Below are 14,888 nucleotides of genomic sequence, written 5' to 3'. Positions count from 1 at the left end.
ATCGCCTCTATAAATAATAGAAACAGTGCATTAACAACTCGTCTCACTGCTTTTCGTTTCTTTGGGAACAACATGCTATGTTTGCAGCGTATTTCTTTCTATATCATCCAAAGAGTTCTTTGGAATGTGGGGCGAGGAGGAAAGTTTTTCCTTTAGCAGTAGCTTGGAGTGATCCGTTTGAGTGTTCTGAGTTCCCGAACCTTTTACTTCCAGAATGACCTAAAAGTCTTCCGAAACTTTTGTGTAGTTCCATTTATTTAAAAGCATCTATCATCCTTCAAATGCTCAAGAATTACCACTTACATTTTAAAAGTGCTGGGGGAAAAATAAAAGCTAGAGTATAAAACATTACCAAATGGAAGATGATAACTCAAAGACATAACCTATATATAGATGAATTTTTGCCATAAGAGAATATTAGAAGCTAAGTGACTCACACCTTTGATCCCAGCACTCAAGAGACAGAGGCAGATAGATCTCTGAGTTCAAGACCAGCCTGGTTTACAGAGTGAATTCCAGGACAGCCAGGGTCCCATATGGAAGCCCCGTCTCAAATAATAATAATAACAACAACAACAACAATAATAATAGCAAGAATTTATGTTTTTAAGATTATTTATTATATGCTCTGACTGAGTTGCAATTGCTAAGATGACCAAAATAAAGGTGGTTCCCGAGGAGTCTGAGGCGCAGGCAGAGGGCTGCAGCGAGAGGGCTGCAGGGAGGAGCACACGTACGAAGAGCTGCTGGTCAACCTGAACCCCATCGTGCAGTCCCTGGCTTCCGGCCGCCTGACGCACAAGCTCTACAAATGCATCAAGAAGGCGGTGAAGAAGAAGCAGATTTGTCCCGGGTGAAGGAGGTTCAGAAATTTGTCAACAAGGGCGAGAAAGGGATCATAGTTTTGGCAGGAGACACATTGAGGTATACTGCCATCTCCCAGGTATGGGGGAGGACCAGAACTTGCCCTGCGTCTACATTCTCTCTAAGATGGACTCGGGTGCAGCTACAGGCTCCAAGCGTCCCTCTTGTGTGATCACGGTGAAGCCCCATGAAGACTATCAGGAGGCCTATGACAAGCACCTGAAGGAGGTACAGGCACTGCCTACACCTCTGTGAGAGACTTGGGCTGCAACCCATCCCCTGTTCCAAGAGATGCTGGGCTGGCTGCAGGCGGCTGCCCACCCTTACAGCATCTCCCCGATTTCTTTTTTTTTTTTTTTTTTTTGGTTCTTTTTTTCGGAGCTGGGGACCGAACCCAGGGCCTTGTGCTTCCTAGGCAAGCCCTCTACCACTGAGCTAAATCCCCAGCCCCTCCCCGATTTCTTGATGTGTGAATCTTCCCAGGCAGCTCCACAGCTGTTCTTGGAGATAAAGGCAGCATCTTTGCCATCATTGCCATCTCCTGTCGAGCTTTGGTGAAGACACTTCCAAGAATATGGGATAGAAGTAAATGCTAAGGCAAAAAAAAAATTATTATAAATAAGTACACTATAGCTGTCTTCAGACACACCAGAAGAGGGCATCAGATCTCATTACAGATGGTTGCGAGCCACCACGTGGTTGCTGGGACTTGAACTCAGGTCCTCTGGAAGAGCAATTAGTGCTCTTAACCACTGAGCCATCTCTCTAGCCCGCAATTTTATTACTGTGTGTGCCCATGTCATGGAGTGTGTATGGAGGTCAGAGGACAGCTCCATGGTGTCGGCTTTGTAGAACTGGTACTCTCCTTCCGTTTGGGTTCTGGGGGTCTACCTCAGGTTAGAAGTAACTGCACCACCTCATTGGTGCTGTGGCATAAGTTATAGATCCAGGGCAAATGTAATGTACATACTTGTCATCGAAGCATGATTAGCGACAACCTTGACTTGATTATCCCCTGTTGTCCTCCATAGACAAGGTAGCACGGGCTCTGTTTTGCTGGGGACAACACTGGTTTAAGGGATGTTTCCTGCTGAGACAGTTTTCTGGCTCATCGCCAATCAGTATTTTGCAGACAGGCCAGGTCTCCTACTTTATACAAGTGCATTGTTGAGATTAGCCACTGTTCATTGAGCTGCTGAGATTCCTTTTCTGTTTTCTTTCTTTTCCCTCCAGTGTTCTGATTTTCTCCCTCTCACTTGCACACCCTTTGCATGTGTATGAAAGTGTGCATGTGCATTTGAGTGTTTATGTGTACACACACATGTACAGGGGTGAAGGCCAGAGGTCAACCTTTCGTGTTGTTCTTAAAGACAGCTTTTTCTCTTCGGGCTTGGGCTTCGGTTCCGGCGACATGGCTAAACGCACCAAGAAGGTCGGGATCGTCGGAAAATACGGGACCCGCTATGGTGCCTCCCTCCGGAAAATGGTGAAGAAAATTGAAATCAGCCAGCACGCTAAGTACACTTGCTTCTTCTGTGGCAAGACCAAGATGAAGAGACGAGCCGTTGGCATCTGGCATTGTGGTTCCTGCATGAAAACAGTGGCCGGCGGGGCCTGGACCTACAATACCACTTCTGCAGTCACAGTGAAGTCTGCCATCAGAAGACTGAAGGAACTGAAGGACCAGTAGAAGCACCTCCTGAGACTTGCCTGGTCTGCAATAAATGGGCTAATTTACACAACAACAACAACAACAAAAAAAAAAAGACAGCTTTTTGCCTTTAAAAAAAAATGTTGGGGGCTGGGGATTTAGCTCAGTGGTAGAGCGCTTACCTAGGAAGTGCAAGGCCCTGGGTTCGGTCCCCAGCTCCGAAAAAAAGAACCAAAAAAAAAAAAAAAAAAATGTTGGTGTTGGGGATTTAGCTCAGTGGTAGAGCGCTTGCCTAGCAAGCACAAGGCCCTGGGTTCGGTCCCTAGCTCCGAAAAAAAAAAAAAGAAAAAATGTTTTTAAGATGTATTTTATTTTCTATGTATGAATGTACGTATATGCATATTGTGCATATACCTACATGTAGATACACTATACACACAATACGCATACATATATGTATATGCACCTTGTGCATGCCTGCTGCCTGCAGAGGCCAGAAAAGGTGCGGATTCCTCTAGAATTATACTTTCATGCAGTTGTAAGCCTGTAAGCCAGCTGGTGAGCACTGGGAGGCAAACCCTGTGGTCTGCAAGCGAAGCAAGTGCTCTTAACCACTGGGCCATCTCTCCAGGCCTCACCTTGTGGTTTTGAGCCAAAACTCTCTCACTGGGACCTGGACTTGTAGGTTAGACTTGGATGGCTGCCCAGTGTGCCTCAGGGAGCATCTTGTCTCCATCCCCCTCTCCCCCTCCCCTCCACTCCACCAGTGTTTCATATATCACCACACCCACCCTTCTACTTGGACTCTGTCAGGATTGAACCTAAATCCTCCTTTTCAAGGCACAATCCCGTGAGCAACTGAGCTATCCCCCTAGCTTGTTATTTTAAAGCAGTATCTCACCGTCTAGCCCAGACTATTCACCAGCTTACTGTACATCTAATCTTAAACTTGAAGCAATCCTCCTGCCTCAGCCTCTCAAGTGCTGGGTTTATAGAAGTAAGCCACCATGCTCAGCTAACCATCACTATTTTTTTAACTACGTTTTTTTATTTATTTAGACAAGGTCTGGCTACCTTTGAGCTCCCAGACCCTCTCTCTGGAGAAGTGTAATCACAGGTGTACACCCTCATGCCTGGCTACATAGTTGTTATTTCTTCCTCATGAGTAATGGGATCGTTGATGTATCCAGGGCTTTAAATGCTGAATGATTCAACCTAAGGGAACAAAGGATACTCGGTTGGGCTTTTCCTTCATACATGGTGTGGAGCACCGTTTCCCTCCCACCTGTGGGACTGAAGGTGTAGCTCAGGGGTAGAACTCGCCTAGTAGGGGCTAGTTTCCAAATCCAACTTTGGGGCTGAAAATAAAAATCAGCTACAGCTATCTGACTTAGGAGTGGCGGGGGGGGGGGGGGGAGAATTGATGAAAATGATTGCTTAGGTTCTGTTAGTTTTTGTTTTTGTTTGTTTCTTTGTTTGTGTTTTCTTGAGACAGGGTTTCTCTCTGTCTGGAACTCACTCTGTAGACCAGGCTGGCCTCAAACTCAGAGATCCTCCTGCCTCTGCCTCCTGAGTGCAGATTAAAGATGGGCACGGCTACCTTCTGGACGGTTTTAATTTTTTTTTTTTCTCTTTTTTTTATTAAATGTTACTTATCTGAGTACACCATAGCTGTCTTCAGACACACCAGAAGAGGGCACCAGATCTCACTGCAGTTGGCTGTGAGCCACCCCGTGGTTGCTGGGAATTGAACTTTATTTTTTCTCTTCTGTGTTAATCCTGTGTAGGTATGCACGTTTGTTCGCAGATGTATTAGCATGTAGGTATTAGCATGTGAATGTAGGTGCCTGAGGAGATGGAGTTCCAGGGAGTTTTTCCTGTGCTTGACCTGGGTGCCTCGAATCATCAGAAAGAGCAAATACATGCTCTTAATCAAAAGCCATCTCCCCAGCTCCGGAAAAAAAAAAAAAAGCCATCTCTCCAACCTAACTTCACTTTCTCCAACAATAGAAACTGAAGCTAGGTCCTCATACATGCTGGGCAAGTGTCGTGCCTTCCATATAGCCTAAGCCTTCCTTTTACTTCTTGAGTCAGGTGCACTAGTTGCCTTGGTTGAGCTTGAATTCGTCCTGTAGTCTAAGTGAGTCTTTGAACTTTCACAGTCTTGCCAAGGGGCGATAATTATGCCAGGCCTGACTGTACTTCCTTCCTTCCGTTTGTTTTCCTTCCCTGACAGCAGAGGTAACAGTAACTCCCTCACAGCATCGTTGAGAAGGCTAGACACTAGTAGTTTTAGGAGAGGCTGCGGTCCCTGGGCCTGGGAAATCTTAGGTACTCTGTAGATGCAGCATCTCCAGTCTCTTGGAGCTCACATGAATAAAGTAATGAAAAGACAGATCCTGAATCGGTGTGTCCATCATCTGAAAAACGCTCAGGGACCAAGACTCCCGGTAAATGTAAGTCCCGATGTTGCCTGTGTTCAAAGCAAAGACAGTGCTTGATGAAGGAAGCGTTACTCCTGGGCTGCATTAAGCCTCTCTGTTGTTCCACATAATGGATGACTTACACTAGGTAATCGTTAGAGTTGTTCCAGGCACATTACTCAGGCAAGGGACGGTGGGCAGCGGCGAGTCTTCCTAAACCACACACTCTCACGGCCCGGGTTAACTGCATCTCTCCGCTCTCTTGTATCTTTGTGAATCCCTCCCAAAGACCCAGGCTGTCCACTGGCCTCAGGATTCGCGGCAGACCGCAGGGAAGGGCCAAGTACAAAAAGAGGAGGTTGGATTCTAAACAAACACAAGTCTGAGAGGGCAGAGGTAAAATAGGTCTGAGGAGGGAAATAAAGAAGCGTTAAGTGGGCTTTCTGGAAAAGATCCACAAAGGCCAGAGGTTAGGCTTCTAGTCTAGCGAGCTAACCTCCGCCCCTCCCCCAAGCCTTCTTCCCAGTGCTGAATTTAGAGCAAGCAGCAAGCCACGTGCTGGCTGCCTGCTCAGCGCCCCAGGGAGAGAGGATTCAAGGGAGCTGGAGGATCTGCCCGTTCAGGCTGCTTTGCACAGTTGGACACTGTGGTTTGGTAAGAACAGATGCCTCTAGGTCCTGATGTCCTGAAACTCTGAGCAGCGTCTTTGTAAAACTGGACTGAATGCAAGCATATTCCCTATCCCTTTGGGTCTTGGTTTGTGCCCTGCTGGTTGTCCTCCTCATCGCCCACCAGAAGCAAACGGCCTCTCTCCTTTCTTGTTTTGCAATTCCTCTCTTTAAGTAAAATCACCACAGCCTCATAAATCATAAATCTGTAACCTTTGATCCTAAATAAGCTCAAAACCCATGATTCGCTGAAGAATGACATACCCCAGACTCAAACAGTATGTAAACGCAGAGAGTGTTTTATTCGGGGTTGGGGATTTAGCTCAGCGGTAGAGCGCTTGCCTAAGAAGCGCAAGGCCCTGGGTTCGATCCCCAGCTCCGAAAAAAAGAACCAAAAAAAAAAAAAAAGAGTGTTTTATTCTGCAGAAGAGCAGCACGCTGGGGTCTCCCCATTGCCAAGGTAGAGAGACAACCAAGTGAACTTGCAGGGCTGATTTAAAGCATATCAGAGAATTCAGGGATAGGCGATCTCTCTGTTAATCTGTTGGGTCCATCTCTGTGGACATTCCATTAACTGTGTGTGGGGACTGGAAACTTGCTGGGGAGGTCTGGAGGTCTGGAAGTAGATGAGGAAGTCTGGAAACTGCTGGTGACCAGTTCATTGTCCTTGCCTCAGGCCAGGTGGTGGGATAGCTTCTGAGGACTGGACTTGCCTACTTCTTGGAAACAAAGATTTAGGCCTAGTCTCCTTAACTGCCAATTAGAAGTGTCATGGAATCACCTTAGCCTTCTCACCCTTAAATCTAAAACACTAATACTTCCAATCCTTTACTGGGATGTTTTCCATAAGAAAATTTCTTTGGGTTGTTTTTCATCCTCTAAAGGAACTGACTATATTCAGTTTCTTAAAACAAAACAAACCAACCAACCAAACAAACAAACAAACAAAAAACTGGGCTGGAGAGATGGCTCAGCGGTTAAGAGCACTGACTGATGTTCCAGAGGTCATGAGTTCAATTCCTAGAAACCACACAGTGGCTCACAATTGATCCAATGCCCTCTTTTGGAGTGTCTGAAGAGACTGACAGTGTACTCATATACATTAAATGAAAATATTAAAAGAAACAAAAGCAAAAAACAAAGCAGACAAAGATGTCTAATGAATAAATACAAACTTTTTTGATATTAGTTTTGAATTTAAGAGCCTCAGTAACTATACTGCTAAGTTACAGCTACACACACACACACACACACACACACACACACACACACACACAGCAGGTATGCCTGGGGACCAGGGAAGTTGGGAAAGCGTGTCAGAACAGTTGTGAGCCACACCAAGTGGGTGCTGAAACTCAAACCTGTGTTCTCTGGGAGACTAATGAACACTCTTAACCACTTGGACTCACTGTGAAGCCTAGGTTAGCCTCAAACTTTTGCCAATGCTCTTGCCTCAGCCTCCTGAGCCTTAGGATTATAATGAACTACCACCCCTCCCAGACTCCCTTGGGATGCTTTTTGGATTTTGTTAATATATTTTTAAAATTTAAAAACACATAGAGCATGGCCTTGAACCCATGATTCTCCTACCTCTACTTTCCCAAGAGCAATGTTCTTGACTACATCTAACTAAAGAACACTTCAGTACCAACTGAGATTGTTACGTGGATCATGAGGTACATTGTATGTGTGGGTGTGTGTGTGCAAGTGCTCTCAAAGGCCAAAAGGTAGTGTCTGGGGCCCTGGAGCTGGGGTTACAGGTGGCTGTGAGTTGCCCAACATAGGCGCTGGGAATTGAACTAAGGTCCTTTGGAACAGCAGTAAGTGTCCTTAATTATTGAACCATCTCTCCAGTCCTGGTGTATAACAGTTTTTAGGAAAAGAAGATGAAAAAATAAATTGAACCAATTGGAAGGGATTCTTACCACACATTGGTTACATGAAGTCAGGCACATGTTTTTGATTTAAGATTTTTTTTATTTCATTCCATAGATATATATGAATGACTGCATGTATAAACGGGTATCATGTATGTTCCTGGTACCGGGGGAGGTCAGAGGAGGTCTTGGGATCTTCTAGAACTGAAGTGGTAGATAGTTGTGAGTCACAATCTACCAGTTCTCTGCAAATGCTGCCACTGCCCTCACCTAATGAGGCATCTCTAGTCGCAAGGCATCTGAGTGGAATCATGCTTCATAATCTCATGTGTGAAAATATTGGAAACCTACAGCTTTACAGGTGAGAAAGGGGAAGGTCAAATGCAAGGTCGCACGTGTTCTCACCTTAATCATGCTTCATTCCTGTTTTACCTTTTTCCCCTTTATCTTGGGGCTGGAGAGATGGCTCAGTGGTTAAGAGCACTGACTGCTCTTCCAGAGGTCCTGAGTTCAAATCCCAGCAACCACATGGTGGCTCACAACGATCTGTAATGGGATCTGATGCCCTCTTCTAGTGTGCTGAAGACAAGTACAGTATACTCATATACATAAGTAAATAATTCTTTAAAAATAAGAGTTTGTATTTATTTTAATTTTATTATTATTTTTAATGAATATTGAGTGATTTGCCTTCATGTATGTATGGGTACTGAAAGGAAAATTATACGAATTTAAGGTTTAAAAATATAAAATTAAAAGAGTAAGCCCCAAAAGCCACAGACTCAGGGCTAAGCCCTGCCGCCAGGAATAGCAGGCCATAAAGATAAAGAAAAGGAATGCAGGAACCAGCTCAGGCTATCGAGGACTGACCCATAAACCATCCACAGACATCCCCCCAGCTCACTCAGAGTCATACTTTAACCAGATGTCCTCCAGACCCTGATAAGCCCCTACTTGTGCTTTTCAGCCATTGTGTCCTGCAGAGAGCACTCCAGGAAACCGGGCAGCCCAAGCCTAACCAGAGGTGTTTCAAATACAGATGCTTCATCAATTCTGACAAACCTTTAAAAATAATGAGGACCTGAAGACCAGACCGTTCTCCTGATTTAGTAGCTCTGTTCCAGGAATCAGGGGGCCATAAAACCTTCTGGCGCCCCCTTATCTCCTGGAGCCATAAAACAATCCTGTAACTTGTGGTGCCTTCCCCTCTGACATCCCCCATCCCCTGGACTCACAGCCTCTGACTTTAAATACTCTTTCTCCCAGCCTCTCGGGGTCGACACCTCTGTCTCCTGTGAGAGAAACGTGTTGGCCCGGAGATCTCTGTAATAGGTCTCCGTAATAAACCTCGCCTTTGCTTATTACATCCAAAATGGTCTCTCTGTGTCTGGGGTCCGCGATTTCCCAAGACTTGAGTAAGGGTCTCTCTGTGTGGGATCTTTCAGTACCACATGTGTACCTGGTGCCCACAGAGGCCAGAAGAAGTCATCAGGTACCTGCAACTGAAATTATAGACAGTTGATAAGAACCCAGTCCAGCTTCTCTGCAAGAGCAACAAGCACTCAACTGATGAGCTAACTCTCTTTTATTCTTTTAAGATTTTTTTATATATAATAAATACACTATAGATATCTTCAGAAACACCAAAAGAGTGCATCAGATCCCATTCCAGATGGTTCTGAGTTACCATGTGGTTGCTGGGAATTGAACTCAGGACCTCTGGAAGAGCAGTCAGTACTCTTAACCACTGAGCCATCTCTCCAGCCCTTCAGACACGTATTTGTTTGTTTTGTTTTGTTTTAGTTCCCCTCATAGCAGCTCCTTCTTTCTTTTTTTTAAATTTACTTATTTACTATATATGAGTAAATTGTAGCTGTCTTCAGCCACACCAGAAGAGGACATCTGATCCCATTACAGATGGTTGTGAGACACCATGTGGTTGCTGGGATTTGAACTCAGGACCTCTGGAAGAGTAGTTGGGTGCTCTTAACCACTGAGCCATCTCTCCAGTCTGATGAGCTATGTCTTTAGTCCCTTATTTTAACATTCTGTTTTAAAGCCCAGGCGTGGTGGTGAAAGACCCCTGAAGGGAGACCTTACTCAAGTCTCAGGAAGTCGCAGACCCCAGACACACGAGAGACCATCTTGATGCAATACGCAAAGGCAAGGTTTATTACGGAGATCTCCAGGCTGACGTGTATCCCACACAGGAGACAGAGGTGTTGACCCTGAGTGGCTAGGAGAAGGGCTTTTTAAAGGAAGAAGTCAAAAAAAAATAAAATAAATAAAGGAAGAAGTCACAAGCCCCAGGAGATGAGGGGATGTCAAAAGGAAACACCAAAAATGTCACAAGGGGAAACTCTCAAAGTCACAGAATTGTTCTTAAGACTCTAGGGTTTAAGGGGCTGGGGATTTAGCTCAGTGGTAGAGCGCTTACCTAGGAAGCGCAAGGCCCTGGGTTCGGTCCCCAGCTCCGAAAAAAAGAACCAAAAAAAAAAAAAAAAAAGACTCTAGGGTTTAAATCAGGGGAAAGGTCAAGCCCTCATTCTTCTGAGAACAGATCCTGATTCCTGTCCTTTAGGGTAAACATTTGTCAGAGTTGACGAGGCATCTGCATCTGAAACACATCTGGTTAGGCTTCGCAGTTTTCCTAGAATACTATCTGCAGGACACAATGGCTGGAACATTATCTGTAGGGCACAATGGGGGCTTGAACAAACATCACAGTGGCAGAACAGAACCCGTTACTCATTTACCCACGTCTGGTGATGTCCGGAGGGTCAGTGAGTCTGTACCAGTCCTCCTGCATTTTTAACCACCTATCTTCCTGAGTCAGATCCTGTTGCTGAGTTTTGAGCTAGTTTAAAACTCTGTCTCTCAGTGGCACAGCCTACAATCCCAGCACTCAGGAGGCAGAAGCAAAGGCAGGAAGATATCTGTGAATTAGAAGTCAGTCTGGTGTGCATAGTGAGCTCCCGATAGCCAGGGCTATGTAGAGAGATGCGGTCTACAGAAATAATTACTAGGGTTGGGGATTTAGCTCAGTGGTAGAGCACTTGCCTAGCAAGCGCAAGGCCCTGGGTTCGGTCCCCAGCTCCGAAAAAAAGAAAAGGAAAAAAAAAAGAAATAATTACTTTACTTATTACAGTGTTTTGACTGCATTCAGGGCTATGCGCCACATGCATGCTGGTGTCCACAAGGTCAAAGGCAAGCACTGAATTGATTACCTGGAACTGGAGTTAGAGTGTTGTGAGCCACCATGTGGGTACTGAGAATTGAACCTGGGTCCTCTGGAAGAGCGGCAACACTCTGAATTACTGAGCCATCTCTCTAGCTACTCTTCTTTGTCTTTTTAATCTTACTTTACTTGAGGTAAAATTAGCTAGATTCAGTACCATTTGTAGTAATTCTCAAGCGGTAGTCTGTAGTCAGAATAGCTAAGAACCTTAAACAACATGTGACCTCCATGTTGCTGGAGATGCTGCTCCGGGCAGAGATGTTCTACTTTCTCATGAAAGAGCTCTAGATTTTATTCCAGCTCCCGGAAAATTAAAATTGTAAATGTGGGCACCTGCATTTCTTTGCAGAACATCGAATTTAACTTCTGAGTACATAGCCACTGAATCTCCATTTTAAATATAACTACAAGAATGTTAAGTAGGCAACTTGCTGGTTTAGTGAATTACAGCAATAAAGAGTGGTCATCCTCTCCCACAAAAATATATATCACACATCATATGTCATATATCATGTCATATAGTATACATTATACATTATATATTATATAGTACATAGTATAAAAATATATTTTTGAGTAATTTTTACAGTTTGTTAGCACTTTTGTCAGAGGCTGGGAACCAGAGTGGCTCGAATTATTCTTCTAAGTTATTAACTTAACAATTATTTATTTCATGCTGTTAGATTTGCTAGGCATGGAAAAGCAGACACATTATTTGTGAAATGTACCGCAAGGAACAGCAAAAGCCTGTTGGAAGGGAGATTTGAAGGAGTAGTCACTCTCTCCTCCAGCTGAGCAAGATGCCTCAAAGGAAAGAAGGCTAAGGGGAAGAAGGTGGCCCCAGCCCCCACTGACGTCAAGAAACAGGAGGCCGAAAATGTGGTCAATCCTTTGTTTGAGAAAAGGCCCAAGAACTTCGGCACTGGGCAGGACATCCAGCACAAAAGAGACTTCACACACTTCATCAAATGGCCCCACTACATCAGGCTGCAGCGGCAAAGAGCCATCCTCTATAAGCGGCTCAAGGTACCTTCTGCCATCAACCAGTTCACCCAGGCCCTGGTCAGGCAAACAGTGACTCAGCTGCTTAAGCTCGCCCACAAGTACAGGCCAGAGACAAAGCAGGAGAAGAAGCAAAGGCTGCTGGCCCGCGCTGAGAAGAAAGCTGCTGGCAAAGAGGACGTTCTAAGAGATCACCTGTCCTCCGAGCAGGGGTCAATACAGTCACCACCTTGGTGGAGAACAAGAAGGCTCAGCTGGTGGTGATTGCCCATGATGTAGACCCCATTGAGCTGGTGGTTTTCCTGCCTGCCCTTTGTCGAAAGATGGGGGTGCCCTACTGCATCATCAAGGGAAAGGCCAGGCTGGGGCGCCTGGTCCACAGGAAGACGTGCACCACTGTTGCCTTCACACAGGTTAACTCGGAAGACAAGGGTGCTTTGCCTAAGCTGGTGGAAGCTATTAGGACCAATTATAATGATAGATATGACGAGATCCGCCGCCACTGGGGAGGCAACGTACTGGGTCCTAAGTCTGTGACTTCCATTGCCAAACTGGAAAAGGCAAAAGCTAAAGAACTCGCCACTAAACTGGGTTAAATGGACACCAAGTTTTCTGTACATAAATATAATTACAAATTTTTTTTAAAAAAGGCAGTGGTCAAGGTCATAAAGAAATTAGCTTTGGGCTAGGGATACAGATCAGTTGGTAAAGTGATTCCCTAACATGAATGGAGCCTTGAGTTCAATCCCCAGAACCTCCAAAGCTAGTCTGGTGGCACAGGTCTGTAATCCCAGCCCTTTGGAGGAAGAGGGAGGAGAATTGGTGGTTCAGGTTTATTCTTGGCTAACATTGAATTTGAGGATAGGCCAGACTACATAAGACTTATCGAGGCTTTGTCTTTTGCTGTCTATTATAATGCTGAGCGCAGAGCCCCAAGATCTGGAGTCCCATGATCCTGCCCCAAGTTATTTCTGATTGGTGAATAAAGATGCCTGAAGCTAGTAGCTGGGCAGAAAAGACATAGGTGGAGTTCATTTAGGTTTCCCTGGCTCAGGATTGGAGGGGAACCAGGAGGGGAGACCAATGTGCAGGAGAGGAGAAAGGGAAGCAGCCATGGATTAAAGAGATCAAGAGAGCATGGCCCTGAGGGCTGCCCAGTTGGAGCTACGAGCAACCCAGATGAAACACAGTAATAACTCGGGGTTATCGATAGGAAAGTAGACTCGAACAGCATGGAGGGTAGGCAGCTGCCCAGCTTTTGTGCTGCTTAAGGCTTACTGTAAATTTAAAAGTTGTGAGTGTGTTTCTTTCTTTTTTAATCCAGGAACTCAATAACCAAAGGTGGGGTAGAAACCTGGGGCTGGGATTGAAGTAATTTCTCCTACAAGATTCTGTTTGAGGGGAAAACAAAACAATAAAGGAAGAACTTCGCTTTGAGGAATGTTGGATCACTCAGACTCTGAGTGTCCCTAAAAGAAAACTGCAATTATCTGAAATTCCATAGAAATTATGTTACGTCTGCCTATCTTCTTATAGGTCCAGAGTATGCCAAGATATGCTGGTTTAGCATAGAAAACCAAAGAGTCATTTCTCCTGTTACAGGAGGCGACATCAGCACTCCCTCTTGACCTTGCTGGGAAGGGATACAAGGTAGTTCTGGAGACCTTTTCACAAGCAAACAACAAACCCATAAATTACGACCGAAATAAATTATAGATGTTAAGACAAAAATTTATTCTGAAGCCCAAGATACTGCAATGCCCAAAATTAACTTGTAAACCCCACCTACCCAGGAACTCAGTAACTTCCTGGAATGCTGGGAGTTGTAGTTCTTGGAAAATACCAAAGCCTCATGGGAAAGTACAGTGACCTATATAGGTTTGTCCTTCTAAGCCCCTGTGACATGTAGCTTAAGGTCCTTCCAGCTGGGAAATTCCTGGGAATGGTTCTGACCAATGGTGGAATTGGTTTTTCTGGCAAATCGTAGGATTAACAATAGCCCAGAAGTTCATTATGAAGCCTAGGCTGGGTTTGAACTTGAGTCACTCCTTGTATTTTAGCCTCCCAAGGGCTAGGATTGTGAAGATAAGATGACAACTTTCCACATTTGGTTATCTTTTTCCACCATGTAGGTTCCAAGGAGTGAACGCAGGTTGTCTCGATTGGTACCTGAGACATCTTTCCAGCCTTTATTATTTGTTTGTTTTTATTGTATTTTTAAAAGACATATTTGTTAGCCTGATTCATTGTGGTGTACACCTTGAGTCCCAGCACTTAGGAGGCAGAACGGGTCTCTCTGAATTCAAGGCCAGCCTGGCCTACAGAGTGAGTTCCAAGACAGCCATGCTACACAGAGAAACCCTGTATTGGGAGGGGGGAAAACTATCTTATGTGTATGTATGATTTTACCTGTGTGTTCATGTGCTCTGTGTGCATGCTTGGTGCCTGCGGAGGTGAGAAACATCCATCATATCTGTTGATATTCTGTCTAAGCTCCACCTCCACAGATACCTGGCAATAGCCAGGTATGCTCCGCCCCACAGTTGCCTGGCAACAGCCAGCTGTGCCTGACTATAAAGGGGGCTGCTTGCCCCTCCTCTTCCTCCTGCTCTCTTGCTCTTCTCTTCTCTGCTCTCATGTCCTCTTTGTCCCTGTCCCTTCATCCCCGCCCCTCCTTCCCTCCACGTGCTAATGGCTGATCTTTACTTCTCCCCTCTTTTACTCTTCTTCTCTCACTAAACCTCTCCACATGGAACAATGTTGGTTTGGTGTGTTCTGTCTGGACGCCAGCTGAGATCTAAACCCCAACATTGGTGACCCGTATGCGGGGTGGAGGATAGGCCCTTCCCATTGCGTGCCTCCGCCGCCCACTGCTGCCCCAAGCCCACCCTGGGCCCAGGGCGCTGTCACTCACCATGGGTCAAGCGCTCACGCTGGGCTATGGCGAGGAGGGATGAAAACACGAACTGCTTCCGTGCACACCACCCGATTGCTGCCGCATCCTGCCATTATATCCACCGCCCCAGCACGCACCACCCAAATTGGATTGCCGGGTCTTCTAGGCCTCCACTGCGCCATTGGACACTGCCACCTGCTGGCTGGAACTCAGGACTTCCACCACGTGAGTTACTGCAGTAGCTGACGCACATGCAGACTTCTGGGTGA

At 45.6% G+C, this 14,888-nt stretch overlaps 1 non-coding gene and 2 pseudogenes across 1 annotated transcript; all 3 read left to right on the top strand.

The window, feature by feature from the left end:
• The first annotated feature begins 595 nt into the window (after positions 1-595).
• On the top strand, positions 596-1,180 carry LOC148006051 (H/ACA ribonucleoprotein complex subunit 2 pseudogene; annotated as a pseudogene).
• Positions 2,239-2,609, top strand: Rpl37a-ps1 (ribosomal protein L37A, pseudogene 1; annotated as a pseudogene).
• Trnal-aag18 (transfer RNA leucine (anticodon AAG) 18) lies at positions 5,910-5,990 on the top strand. The gene has a single exon. It is a non-coding gene; the product is annotated as a tRNA-Leu (tRNA).
• Positions 5,991-14,888: the final 8,898 nt, after the last annotated feature.

The sequence above is a fragment of the Rattus norvegicus genome, chromosome 5 (assembly GCF_021556685.1).
Source record: "Rattus norvegicus strain SHRSP/BbbUtx chromosome 5, alternate assembly SHRSP_T2T, whole genome shotgun sequence".
In the NCBI taxonomy this organism is placed as follows: Eukaryota; Metazoa; Chordata; class Mammalia; order Rodentia; family Muridae; genus Rattus; species Rattus norvegicus.
The sequence above is the reverse complement of the archived record's forward strand: the minus strand, read 5'-3'. Positions and strand labels throughout refer to the sequence as shown.